Below are 12,880 nucleotides of genomic sequence, written 5' to 3'. Positions count from 1 at the left end.
CAAGTCTTAGCTCTCCAACAAAAATTTAATTTAGTGGGTTGAAAAGATGTTTCATGCACATTTAGATGCACAGGCAGAAATTTGGTCTCCTTGAGCTAGCTTTCCTGGAGAGACATGAAATAAAAATGACCTGGATGACACATTTCTCTGATACTTCCTGTGGAAACGCCTGATACATTTTTTATGCCACGCCTCCAAATGCACCTTTCCCTGGATACTTTTAATGTCACTTCTGTGCACTGTCACTTCCGACTGGCTTGTTTGCTTGTTGGATGTCCACGACCATTAAAGGCCTGTTCCACCCGGTGATGTTGCATCAGGGCTGCATCATGGGATGCCATTAGATGCCAGACAACACATGGTTAATTTAGCTTGAGTCTGTGAGTGTGGGGTTTCAGATGCTACATCTGTGTATGTGAAGTTTGGATCCTGTGGTTATTGGATTAGTTGCACAATCTGCTCTCCACTTCTGAGACTTTAATTCAGCCATTTTAAAAATGTGAAATATTTATGCTTGGATCTGCAGAGTCTCTGCTCTCTTGTCTCACACTTTTGAGGAGCTATCATGAGCTCATGTTCACAAATCTCAGCAGCACAATAATCCCTCAGATCCCCTCCGAGGTGAGATGTTGTCTCCTCTCTTTTGCTAAACTTTGAATAGTTCACAGGAACCATCTTTGCGGCTCCTCAGTCATCCACAGACGTGTGAGTAAACACGAGGCATGGTGTTATCATCACAGGCAGACTTTCATTGATTGTGCCTGCACATGCCAGGTTGACTTTACTCTATGAGTCTGGAGTGGAAGGAGCTCTTCAGGAGTCACTTTCAGTTATGGTGTGAGAGGCAGTTTTGGCAGAAGTTACCTTGTCAGATGTGCTGAATCCGCACAGATGCTCATATCTATTAAACATATTAAAGGAGGCTGATGTGGGATCTGTGGCCACTGGACTCCAAGCAGACTTAAGGTCAGCATGGGGCAGTTACATAAGTGACAGATGTAAACACTCCTGGAGTTAAGGTGAGGAAAAGCCTCATGCACTCTGATCTCAAACACTCAACACTTCACACAATACCGTTCATTTAGAAATCAAATTAGGATTATTTTTGTCATGGAAAAAGGAATCTAGGAGCTTTAATCCTCCCATACTGGTTTTAAAATATCTTAACATGCTGCACCAGCGCATGAGTTCAAGTTACCCATCGATTTTTCCGCTTTAATCCCGGGTTATCCGGGACTAGACACATTCCCTTGGCCGTGGTAGGTGGTCATCATCTGCGACAGCAGCTTAATCAGCGAAATCTGCGGGGATTATTCATGGGAGGGTCAACGTCAACGGATTACTAAACATCTGTACTGATCGCAGACACGCTCTCGCACACTCCCAGATTACTTTGCCTCCACCATGATAGTCAGCAAACGTGAAGAGAAGAGGCTGAAATTCTGAGAAGGCAATCTACAGCCTCCGTCCAGCTGCGGGGTTTTAATCTAATCTGTGAAAAGTTAGGACGCAGGCTGGGTTTAATCTGTGCCTGAGTGGAGTTGATTGAAAACGTGAACTTCAGCGGGTGATACTGAAGTAATGACGAGAAATAAAATGAGATTTTGATCAAATATGCTCTTACCTTCTCCTCTCTGTCCCCGGGGGAATTCACAGCCTCGCAATAATCCGTTTAATTTCAATAAACAAAATTTTGCGCGCGCACATCACTGTCGCGGCGATGCTCCCAGGCAAAAAGGAAATATCCGTGTGACTTATGCGCAAAGATGCTGCTCTGCTGCTCTCTCTCCCTGCGCTACATTCAGCAGCTGTGCCCTACTGCGCGTCTCTACTACTGTAGCTCCATCCTCGCCTCCTCCTTCCTCTGTCTCCGGAGCACGAGTGGCTGATGGCGTGCTGCTGTCTCGCAGGTCGCTGATTGGAAAGTGAAGCCTCGGTGTGTTCACTCGCTGCGATGCGTCAAGTGTGTTTCTCTCTCCCCCTCTTTCGTTCCCTCCCGCTTTCCGTCCCCTTCACAAACTGGGCTGGAGCGGCACGGAGCGGCGCGGAGCGGGACGCGCGGACACGCGGCAGGCGGAAAGAGAGGCGCAGAGGGGAGAAAAGAAAGCGAGAGCGCTGTCTTGTCTGCCTTTGCTCTCCCAACCCCTCGACCAGCCTCTCACAGCTCCGGCTATCCAAGCGGAACAGACTTCATCCCTCCTTCTGGTACTGGGTTACTCCTTCCTCACCTCCTCCTCCTCCTCCTTCTGGGATGTCCAAGCCGTCCGGAATGTTGATGGACCACACACTCTACCTTTCATCTGCCTTGTTATACAGTAGTGAGCGGCCAATGCAGCCTGTTTTTCACCAGACACAAAAAGCACACATTTCAAGAGCAGAACTTTCTTTTTTAATTCGACATTAAATGAAAAATTAAAGACTGCAGACTGACTTGTCGTTCAGTTGTCCTGAATAATATACATTATAACTTATTTGAGTGCAGAAGCCTTATTTTACTGCTTGGCACCAACAGGCAACCCCACCCTTTTTACTGTGCTGCTCTCACAGCAGTTTGAGGAGCGTTAGGAGATGTTTCAACAGGCGCCCTGCACATGAAACCAATTAGAATGGTTGATTGAGGTGAGAGCTGTTTGTTCATTTCTAACAGAAGTCGGTCTAGACTAAAAATAAGAAGACCATGTGCACTATGCTGAAAACTGAGATCTAGCTGCAGATACACCATAAACCACACACCACGTACTACGCTGCACTCAAAAAAGAATCATGCCAATAACCTTGACTTTAAGTGATGAAATCCATGGGGCACCGTTTGTAAAGCAGCGCATGCTAAATAAAAAAAAAAAAAAAAATAGCAACATTTTGTCACATTTAGCTTCAAACCATGTGCCAAAAAACAGGTGTGATTTTTTCAAGTGACCTTTACAGCAATATTTGTCATCCTAGAAATATCTTAAATAGTTAAATGTAAATATTAAATGTCACACGTAAATGTTATATAAATATAAATGCTAAATGTAAATATAAATGTTAAATATTAATTTAAATATAAATCTTAGATATAAGTATAAATGTAAAATCTAAATCTAAATGTTAAATCTAAATCTGAATCTAAATGTAAAATCTAAATCTCTCAGACGCAACTAATATTTAGCTAATATGCAAATTGAAACTCCCGGTAACAGGGAGTACCAAAGTAAAAGCTTGCAGAACTTCCATTGTGGTGTTCAACATGTTATCTTGCAGTGTCAAAAATAAACGGCTGCTAGCACAGCTGATAGAGAGAATCTGATCTATTTAATTGTGGTGTTTTGGCAGAATGAATTAAAAATATTTATATCACACAAAATGCTGAGGGAGACTGGTACGGCTGAGAGCATAGGAAGGGCTGTTCTGGCAGCCAAGACAATTTGTTAGCTTTTATTTTGGTGTTTCCTGTTACCGGGAGTTTCAATTTGCATATTAGCTAAATATTTAGTTGCATCAGAGAGATTTAGATTTAACATTAAATTTATATTTAGATTTAACATTTATATTTATATTCAGCATTTATATTTATATATAGCATTTACGTGTGATGTTTAATATTTACATTTAACTATTTAAGATTTTTCTAAGATGACAAATATTGCTCTAAATGTTACAAAAGGTCACTAGAAAAAATCACACCCACTTTTTTGCAAATGGTTTGAAGCTAAACATGACAAAATGTTGCTGTTTTGTTTTTTTTTAGCATGCGCTGCTTTACAAACGGCGCCCCCTAAAAATCACTTGTAAAATTTCCATGTGATTTTATTACGTAAGTTTGAGGCATCAAAAGCAAATAGAATAGAATAGAATAGAATAAAATAGAATACAATAGAATAGAATAGAATAGAATAGAATAGAATAGAATAGAATAGAATAGAAATATTTTATTTATCCCCAAGGGGAAATTCAGGAGTCACAGCAGCAATCAATAAAACAAAAGTAAGAAAGTGTATAGAAAGTGCAAAAAGGTCCACGAGAAAATAGATGACGACATTCCGTCCACCACTCTCCAGCCCAGCCAGTCTCCACCTCCACAGGGTCCAGGACTGAGCCTCCCCAGCAGTCTGTTCAGTCTCTGTCTCCTGGATCCTGTCTGCTCACAGCAGGCGAAGCTCCTCCAATGTGGCGTCTGCGTCCGATGTCAGCTCTGTCAGCCACGTCCATGAACAGCACGATGCCACTGGGTTAGCGCGGCTAGCTCGTCCATCCCACTGGAGATAGATCCCACGTTCCCAACAACGATGGATGGAAGGACAGTCACCTCCCAGCTCACATCCAAGAACCAGCACGTCGTCCTCACCTCCTCCTCCTCAGCTCGAGGGAAATTATCAAGCCCTATACTAGTTAGCATTGACATGCTACAGGCTGCTAACAGCTAATTTCAAATGTAAACAATGCAGCCATGGTTACATGTAGGCTCTCCAGACAAACACAGGAGAAAAGTAGTAAAAATATCACTGAAGCCTCAAAAAGTTTGGTGTCCATCACCAACAATGAACCATACAAAGTAATGATCTGCTCCAAATACAAAGATGACGAAAAAGAGACAATAAAAATTCGAGGAAAATGACAAAGAAGAGAGAGCTGCTGCAACAGGCAGCTACTAGCAACGAAAAGTACTAATATCAGCCTGAGACAGCTTAAATAAGCTGAGTAACTTCTACATCGTTACATAGATCAAAGTAAAGCAAAATTGCAAATAAAGTTTCAATGTAGTTTCATTTAATAGATGTTAACTTAAGTTGATCTTCAACATTAAATCTTAGGTATTTAAAACATGTAGTCTTTGGTTGAGCTTTCACATAAAGCCCACTGATGATACAGCCAAGATCAATGTTTTTAGCAGTTATTTGATTGTTTTGCAATAATCAGTGTTTGTCAGGATAGTAGTGTACAAAGTAACATTAGACTACTGTCTAATGAACAGTTTGTTACATTAAATGCAATAAGATATTTCATGCCTGTAATGCATTCTGGGAGTAATTTAGGGGCTGCATCAAACTGATTTTAACTTCATAAATGAATAATTTCCCTGGATGTGAGGACACATTTGTTCCTCTCTGTGAAGATGCATCAATTCAGACTCACCTCAGACGTTCGCTGACGTTCAGTGACATTATATGACATAGTGTTGTTACCTGTACTCTTGCACATGCTCATAGCCTGTTTTTAGTGAAAGCTACAGCAAATCCAGTCTGCTCACTCAGAGTTTACTCAATCTGTATTGATCTAGTTTACACACAGTTGACATTGAACCAGGGTACAATTTACTCCAAAAGAATATTTAGTTACTAGGGCCAAGAATCAGTTTTTTGAGTGATGGTATTGCGTTTACCTAAAAAAAAAAAACTGATTTTTACAAGAAAACTGTCTCATATAAACTAGATTTTTAAATATTTATTTATTTATTTTATGTTTTTTAAAAGATTTGTATAATTGATGCAGCATTTAGCTCCATTTGTTCAAACAAGTTAGCATTCCTAGCTGCATAAAAATATCTGGATATTTTGTGTTCAATTTTCAGAAACAAAACTACACCACGGAGTCAGCTCCTACCCAGTTCTGACCATTACTGAGTAAGTGGTGCTTGGAGCAAAGAGTAGCAATGCTAACTGCTAACTGCTAACTGCTGAGCCAGATGTATCTGTGGCTATGTTTACATGCAGCCAACATACGGGTTATGGTCAGTATTCAGGTTTCTAAAACACTGGTAGTAGCCCGTTTACATGCATGAGCCACAGACTGTATAATTACTGGATGTTGTCTCCCCGATGTCACCCACCTGTTCCTGAAACGGAAAATGAAGCACATCAACTACAGCGCCACATTGGAAGTGGCAAGGGCTTCGAGTACAGCCCCTTGATCACGTGACCTAAGCTTGTGCCTCTGATTGGACAAGCTCCAGATCTTAGTATCCTCTGAAAAGGCAGGTTAGGGAAAGTTCACCCCCCGTCCAGTGTGTGCCAATATAATATTTTGAAGCAGGCAGTGATACACAGACAACATTGACATAATGCTCGTCATTTCCACTACGTCTTCTACAACAACAACCGCAGCAGCACAGCGAACTTCCTGTACTCAAAAGACCAAGATTCCAGAACACATATTAATGTTCGTTCGGATGGGGATATCCTGATAGGGGTATTCACGACCAAATATTCAGACTATAAAAGGAGGAACCCGGGGGGGTTTGTCAATTTTTTAAAAACTGGAATATGAGCATACCGGGGTTTTTAAAAAAGATTTTTTGGTGTTGAAGTGGCCATGTGCAATCAGGTTATTGCTAACATTCAGAATATGACAGGGTTAATGTAGGTAACGTACAATGTAGGTAAGGTAACGTAGCCTGTAATTTTTGGCTGAGGGTCACCATTTAACAGGGTCACACTTTACACTGAAACACCAGTGGCTGCTAATATTCCTAATCTGGTTTTTATTTTGTTTATTTAATGCAAAAGATGGTTTCATGTCAAGGTTATGGGAGTTGTTGAACATCCATCAAATTGTTGTTACTTAGGTTAAAGTGTGTGTTTGATCTTTCTCAATCTATTTTATTATTATTATTATTATTATTATTATTATTATTATTATTATTATTATTATTATTATAAAAAAAAGAAAAAATGTAAACATAAAAAAGAAAAAAATATCTCCTGTTGTGTCAAAATAGTTCTGTCTGAGGATTGGATGAAGCCTCATTTTGGTACAAGAGAGTAAATGGTACTTTTTGCAATTCTAAACTTGAGAACGGGTCAAATTTGACCCCGACACAATATAATGGTTAAGTAAAGAAAGTAAATCAGAGATAGTTAAATATAGATAAATTCCTGTTTGCACAAGATAGTTATCTTGTGCAAACAGGTTTGTTTGGTTTTTCAAGTAAATGTAATACACCTCAGTAACACACACACACACACACACACACACACACACACACACACACACACACACACACACAACAGTTAACAAACAAACAAACAAACAAACAAAAGCTCAACATGTTTACAGTTTGTTTCAAAAAAGTAATTTGGGTCTGAATGGCTCCATTTCCATCAGTACACACTGTCAGGGTTGTGTTTTTTTTTTGTTGTTTTTTTTTTTTACACTGATAAAAAATGATTTAAATATTATGTTAAATGACACGATAAATGTTATAACAGTTTTAGTTCTCCATATTTACTTTATAAAACACATGCAAATTTTACCAAACCTGACAACTTCATTTAAATCTACACTGAAAAAAAAAAGGAGTAATGTTCAGCTGAAAGTCTTTTCACCCAGAAATTCCAAGTAAATTTTAAAAGGGGAATTCTAGAGCTATGTGGAGCACAGACAGTTACAAGAAGCTGTCACAACAAAAATTACTGTGCCAAAACATTTTCTTCAAATGTAAAGGAGCAGTTTTCTATCATCTGTGCTTAAGCTTGGTTATAAAGAACCATACAGTCTTAATTATTGGTAGAAAAACTAATGATGAGAGTAAAATTCAATTAAATACTATCCTCGCTAATAAATGTTACTTGAGTTCATCTTTTTTGGGGAAAAACTAATAATATGCAGTAGAATTTACTTGGAATTTCTAATTGGAAAAAAGTTTCCAAAGTTTTTTTCAGTAAATAGTACTTCATTTTTTTATGAAGTAGTGTCTATCCATATGGGCAGCTGAGGTCCAGAGGAGGGTTAGTACTCGTCTGAACAGTCCACCCTGTGCTCATCCTTGGTCTCTGGTAGGTCTATGATCCAAGCAGCTGCCCGTAGCCTCTCCTCGATTTCCCAGGTGAGGGTATCTATCACACAGGGAGCTGGAGGGATGGGTGTGTCCTTCAGAAACTGCAGGGAGAGGGCAGCGGGCTCAATGTTGTGGGACCTCGGGGAAAAGGAAAGACACTAATTGAACCCAGTGGAGTACAGGGGGAGTCAAGTCTCTGCAGGGGGAGTGGTGTGACAACGATCATATGACTCAAAAACATACTCAACCAAAACCAGGTTTTCCTTCATTTGGTTTTTAACTCTTTGACGCACTGCTCAACCGTGATTGGAGGAGGTTTTGAGTTGCCTGATCTCATTAAAAAATAAACTGAACTGTGCAAAACCTAATCAGCTCGTCCCTACAGCTTCAAATATCTTATTTCTGAACTTTGTGGTTTCTAATGTTTGTGCTACAACAACATGGAAAAACAAAAAAATCTTAACTATCTTATACCTTTTTTTTTAATCTTTGATGGAATTTCAAAGGGTTAAAGATTGAACAGAACTTGTATCCCTTGCATTTAAAAATTCAAATTTAACGTTTTTGTCGACATGAAAGACATGTACAGCTAATTTCATGAACTTCTAGTAAAAGTAACAGTCTGCAGATCTACGAAAGTAAAAAGTATTTTCTTCAAGATGTACATGGAGTTCTTATCTTTAAATCAGAGGCTGTGGAGTGAGGAGAGTTTTAAAGATTTGAACTCCAAATAATATCAGAACATCTCCTCCTATGCTAATGGTAAAAGTTACACTTTTTTTATCCTACATTCAGTCACATCCTGATGTACAAAGAGTTCGCAGTGAAGTGTCCAGTTAACAGGACAGCGTGTACTGATGACAATCAGCTTGTAGCTCTTGTTTGACCTGACTGTGGTGATAAACCTACATTTCACTGAGTCAGTAACCAGGTAAGGATTAACCTGTGAGAGCCTTTGTTTTGATTTCAGCTTGAGCGTACATGGTCATCTTCTCTACATTAGCAGATCTTATCACTTATTAGCTTACTGGATGAAACATGTCGGCCAATCAGCTCACGGTCACACTAGTTTTAAAAAAAAACGAGTGAAAAAGTAAACAAAAAGCTACTCAGTTAAAGTATGAGTAAATGTTGATAGTTCCGTCCAGCCCTGGATTCAAGTTCCTGCTCAGGAAGGTTAAACTCCCTTGGATTTGGCTCACACTGTAAACACAGCTTTTGGAACATTTCTTAAATTAGGAAATAAAAATATTCCCCCTGTGGACTGCATGATGACACACTGGTTAGCGCTGCTGCCTCACAGCAAGAAGGTTACCAGTCTAAATCCCATTTTAGACAAGCTGGGCCTTTCTGTGTGGAGTCTCCAGGTGCTCCAGCTTCCTCCCACAGTCCAAAAACAAAGCCTATTGATGTGAGTGTGTGTGTGAAAGGTTGTGTGTCTCTGTGTATCAGCCCTGTGATTGACTGGCGACCAGTCCACGGTGTTCCCTGTCTCTTGCCTGAAGACTGTTGGGATAGGCTCCAGCCACCCGCGACCTTGAATGGGATAAGCAGCAGAGGATGAATGAATGAGTTCCTCTCGTGCTGCAAAAGGTTCACTGTAAATCGTCATGTATGATTGACACTTCCTTGTATTCAGTCATATAGAACATATTTGTAACCATAAAATATTTGACTCTGACCAGCAGCAGGTGTGGTTAGGGGTATGGCTGATTTAGGATCTCTGTGCATGTTACAGCACAGATCACCTTGTTCTTATGCTGTAATATTTGAGCTGCATAAAATAATCCTTAAAATCCTCTTGGAAAGACTGATCAAGATTTCAACACCTAAGATTAGAATTTGGCTGCAATAAAGTCCTTACCACTCCTTATTTTACAGATTACAGTCAGAGTGCAGTTATTCTCCCTCTGTTTTTAGGGTCTAGTTTAGTTTAGTTTAGTTTAGTTTATTTGTTTATTGTTACAGAGATAGTCCCATTTGATTTGCGATACAAAGTGAATCAGGCAAAAGACAGAGCTCAGTTTTGAGCCACACACACACACACACACACACACACACATATATATATATATATATATATATATATATATATATATATATATATATATATATATATATATATATATATATATATATATAATTTCATATATATTCATTTATTTATCATATGTATATCTTAACTTAATTTCAAGTATTTTTTCTTCTTAATTCTTAAAAAATCATTTTCTTATGATATATTTAATTTGATACTTTTTTACCTAACCTCCAGTGTTTTCTCATTTTTAAACCTCTAAGACGGCGTTTCCTGGGTACGTACTGGGTACAGCAGTGTGCTTTATTATTGTTTTTTATCTATGTTGCTTTTTATTAACACTGTGTATGGGCTGCTGGGTGGAGTGGGTTTGGGGTATAATTATTTCATTTAATTCATGTGTCTGTTTGCAAAGCACTTTGTGCTACATTTTTTTGTATGAAAAGTGCTCTATAAATATATTTTGATTGATTGATTGATTGATTGATTGATTGATAAAAAAGAGTCAGCTTAAGTCTTTATGGCTAATTACCAGCTGTAGTCCTCCGCCACTTGTCAAAGAGGCAGCCTAAAATGTATTTTAAAGTTTTAAAATACAATAAAATACAAAATAAAATACAAAACATGTATGGTTATAACAGGCCTGGAAGAAAAGAAAAAGACGCACAGCATATCATACAAAATTGGAACCACATAAACAAAGCACATCAAAGCAGTTCATGCACTAAAGACAAGACTGAGACAACTAAAGGTGAAGAATAATCATAGAGGCCACATTTAAAGCACAAATAAGACATAACATGTCACATCAAACTCTGGAGAGAAGAGAGGCGTGGGCTGAGCCCTGAACGGTGGAAGGTTTGTTGCATTATGAATAAACTCACATGAACAGAACATGTGTTTGTGACTGTTAGTAGGAGGCTGGAGGATCTTAGCTTAAGACTTCTTGAGTCGCTGCTCTGACGAACTGTCCTTGATTTCAAGGACCATTGCTATCGCAGACATAAGCTGCATTTCCATGGACCATCATTTTCAGATTATATGTAGCTTAAAAGCCCAAATGGAATAAAAGTGCTTTATATAAACACCTCAATTAAAAATTAACTGTGCAGAACCAAATGGAATTCCATTTGGTGGCACAGGTGGACAAAGAGGAAGTTAAACCTTTTCTCACATCCATAAAAAAAAAAAAACAAAAAAAAAAAAAAACATGTTCACTGTTTCTGGTTTTCTTCCAGCTGTTTCCGTCTGCACGTGTCCAACGCTGAGACATGAACATCATGATGACAACTTCAGAGTCAAGCAGGACACTGACAGACGTAGAAGCACTCAGAGAATGAAACTGACAGAAGAGAGTCAAAACTGTCAAAATGAAAAATAAATAAAAGTAAAACAAAAAATAAAAAATAAGAAAAACGTGTGCAAAAGTGAATAAATAAAAGTGAAAATAAATACAATTAAAGCTGCAAGCAGCGTTAGACGGGTCCTCGGGGCTCATGCCGGTTTGGCCCTACTATCATGGTATTGGCCCCACTGTGTCCAACAGAATAAGACGAACATTTTGGTGGTGGTTTCATCTCTCTAGGACATTCCTAGCCCCAGTTAGGGCTATTTTGCTGTGCATAGGTGGAAGTGAGCCTAATGGCTCTGAGAGAATATTATGGGATGTCAGGGAGTCAGTTGATACCATGGCAACGTATCCTCTGCTATGCTGAAGAGAAATAGCCAACTCCCTGTCTGGGAAAGGTCAGGGTGTCAGCAAATAATTTGTTCGTCTTAATGAGATGAACATTTTGATGTTGGTTTGATCCCTCTAGGACATTCCTACTGGCTGCTATGGCTGTTTTAATGTGTCAGAATGTGGACAGAGGGAATATTATGGGATGTTTGGTATTATATTGAAGAGTTTGATGCTTGAAATGTGTGTGCCGATTTTGGTGAGTTTTTGAGCATGTTCAGGGGTTCTAATAAGCACTTTAATGGAGGAGAGAGTCATTGTGTCCTCTGCTCAGTCATGTGACCAGCTGTGTGGAACTACTAATCAGTGGGTGACATCATCACTGGAATGCAGCAGCCCTGGGAGAGGATCAAATTCCAAAGGGACAAACTTCTCATCCTGTAGGCCAGAATGTTGACCTTATCTGTGTAAAAATATGATTTTCTTAAAGAACATTTTGTGAGGAATCCAACCATGTCATTTTTAAAGCTGTGCGACTTTTACTTTTTTGTCTAGAGGCCCAACTGCTCAGCGAGGGCTGCTCTCCCATCTGTTTACATTGCGTGGTCGGCGACTTTGAGGGCTCGCCATTCGAAAACCGGGCTCGAAACAACAACTTCCCCTACAACTTTTGTAGAACAGGGTCTGATCTGTCATGTGAGGCAATTTTCATGCCAGTACCATTTTTGGTTCCAGAGGAGATAATTTTGGCAGAAACGGTAAAAATGCCGAAATCTCTTATTTTGGCGGGCAAATTGCCGGCTTCCTGTGCGAGATACGCGAAAAAAGACCACCCCCAAAGTTGTGCGTCTCAATGAGACGAACGTTTTGATGTTGGTTTCATCTCTCTCGGACATTCCTGGACCGAGCGAGAGCCATTTTTGTGTGTTTTTGAGTGGTTTTTAGAGGTTTTTTGGCTGTAGAGAGATTATTATGGGATGTCGGGGGTCATGTTTTGTATTAAACGTAAATTTTGGGCACATAGAACATGTGTGCCAAATTTGGTGAGTTTTTGAGCATGTTTAGGGGTTCTAATAAGCGATTCACTGGAGGAGGGAAGAAGAAATTAAAGCTGCAAGCAGCGTTAGACGGGTCCTCTGGCTCCTGCCGGTTTTCCCTCCAATGTGTCCAACAAAATGAGACGAACATTTTGGCGTTGGTTTCATCTCTCTACGACATTCCTAGCCCCAGTTAGGGCGGTTTTGCTGTGCATAGGTGGAAGTGAGCCTTGTGGCTCTGAGAGAATATTATGGGATGTCAGGGAGTCAGTTGATACCATGGCAACGTATCCTCTGCTATGCTGAGTGACATGACCAGCTGCATGCGAGGAGTTCTAATTAGCGTGACAGAGGAGAGGTAGAGTGGAGAGGGG

General features: G+C 39.6%; 1 protein-coding gene across 4 annotated transcripts in view; it reads right to left on the bottom strand.

Annotated features, from left to right (window-relative positions):
- LOC141789969 (contactin-4-like) overlaps positions 1-2,223 on the bottom strand; it is a 313,441-nt gene extending 311,218 nt beyond the window's left edge. For 2 of the 4 annotated variants that reach the window (XM_074669591.1, XM_074669600.1), the window contains exon 1: positions 1,625-2,221. The gene's annotated coding sequence lies outside the window, so the exon portion shown is untranslated. Of the gene's footprint in view, positions 1-1,624 lie in introns of all 4 variants that reach the window. The other 2 variants (XM_074669582.1, XM_074669572.1) reach the window with 2 other exon arrangements.
- Between the last annotated feature and the right edge of the window lie 10,657 nt (positions 2,224-12,880).

The sequence above is a fragment of the Halichoeres trimaculatus genome, unplaced genomic scaffold (genome assembly GCF_033239565.1).
Source record: "Halichoeres trimaculatus isolate MK-OKI-2021-1 unplaced genomic scaffold, fHalTri1.1 fHalTri1_scaffold_1, whole genome shotgun sequence".
NCBI lineage: Eukaryota > Metazoa > Chordata > Actinopteri > Labriformes > Labridae > Halichoeres > Halichoeres trimaculatus.
This window is presented reverse-complemented; position numbering and strand designations above follow the sequence as displayed.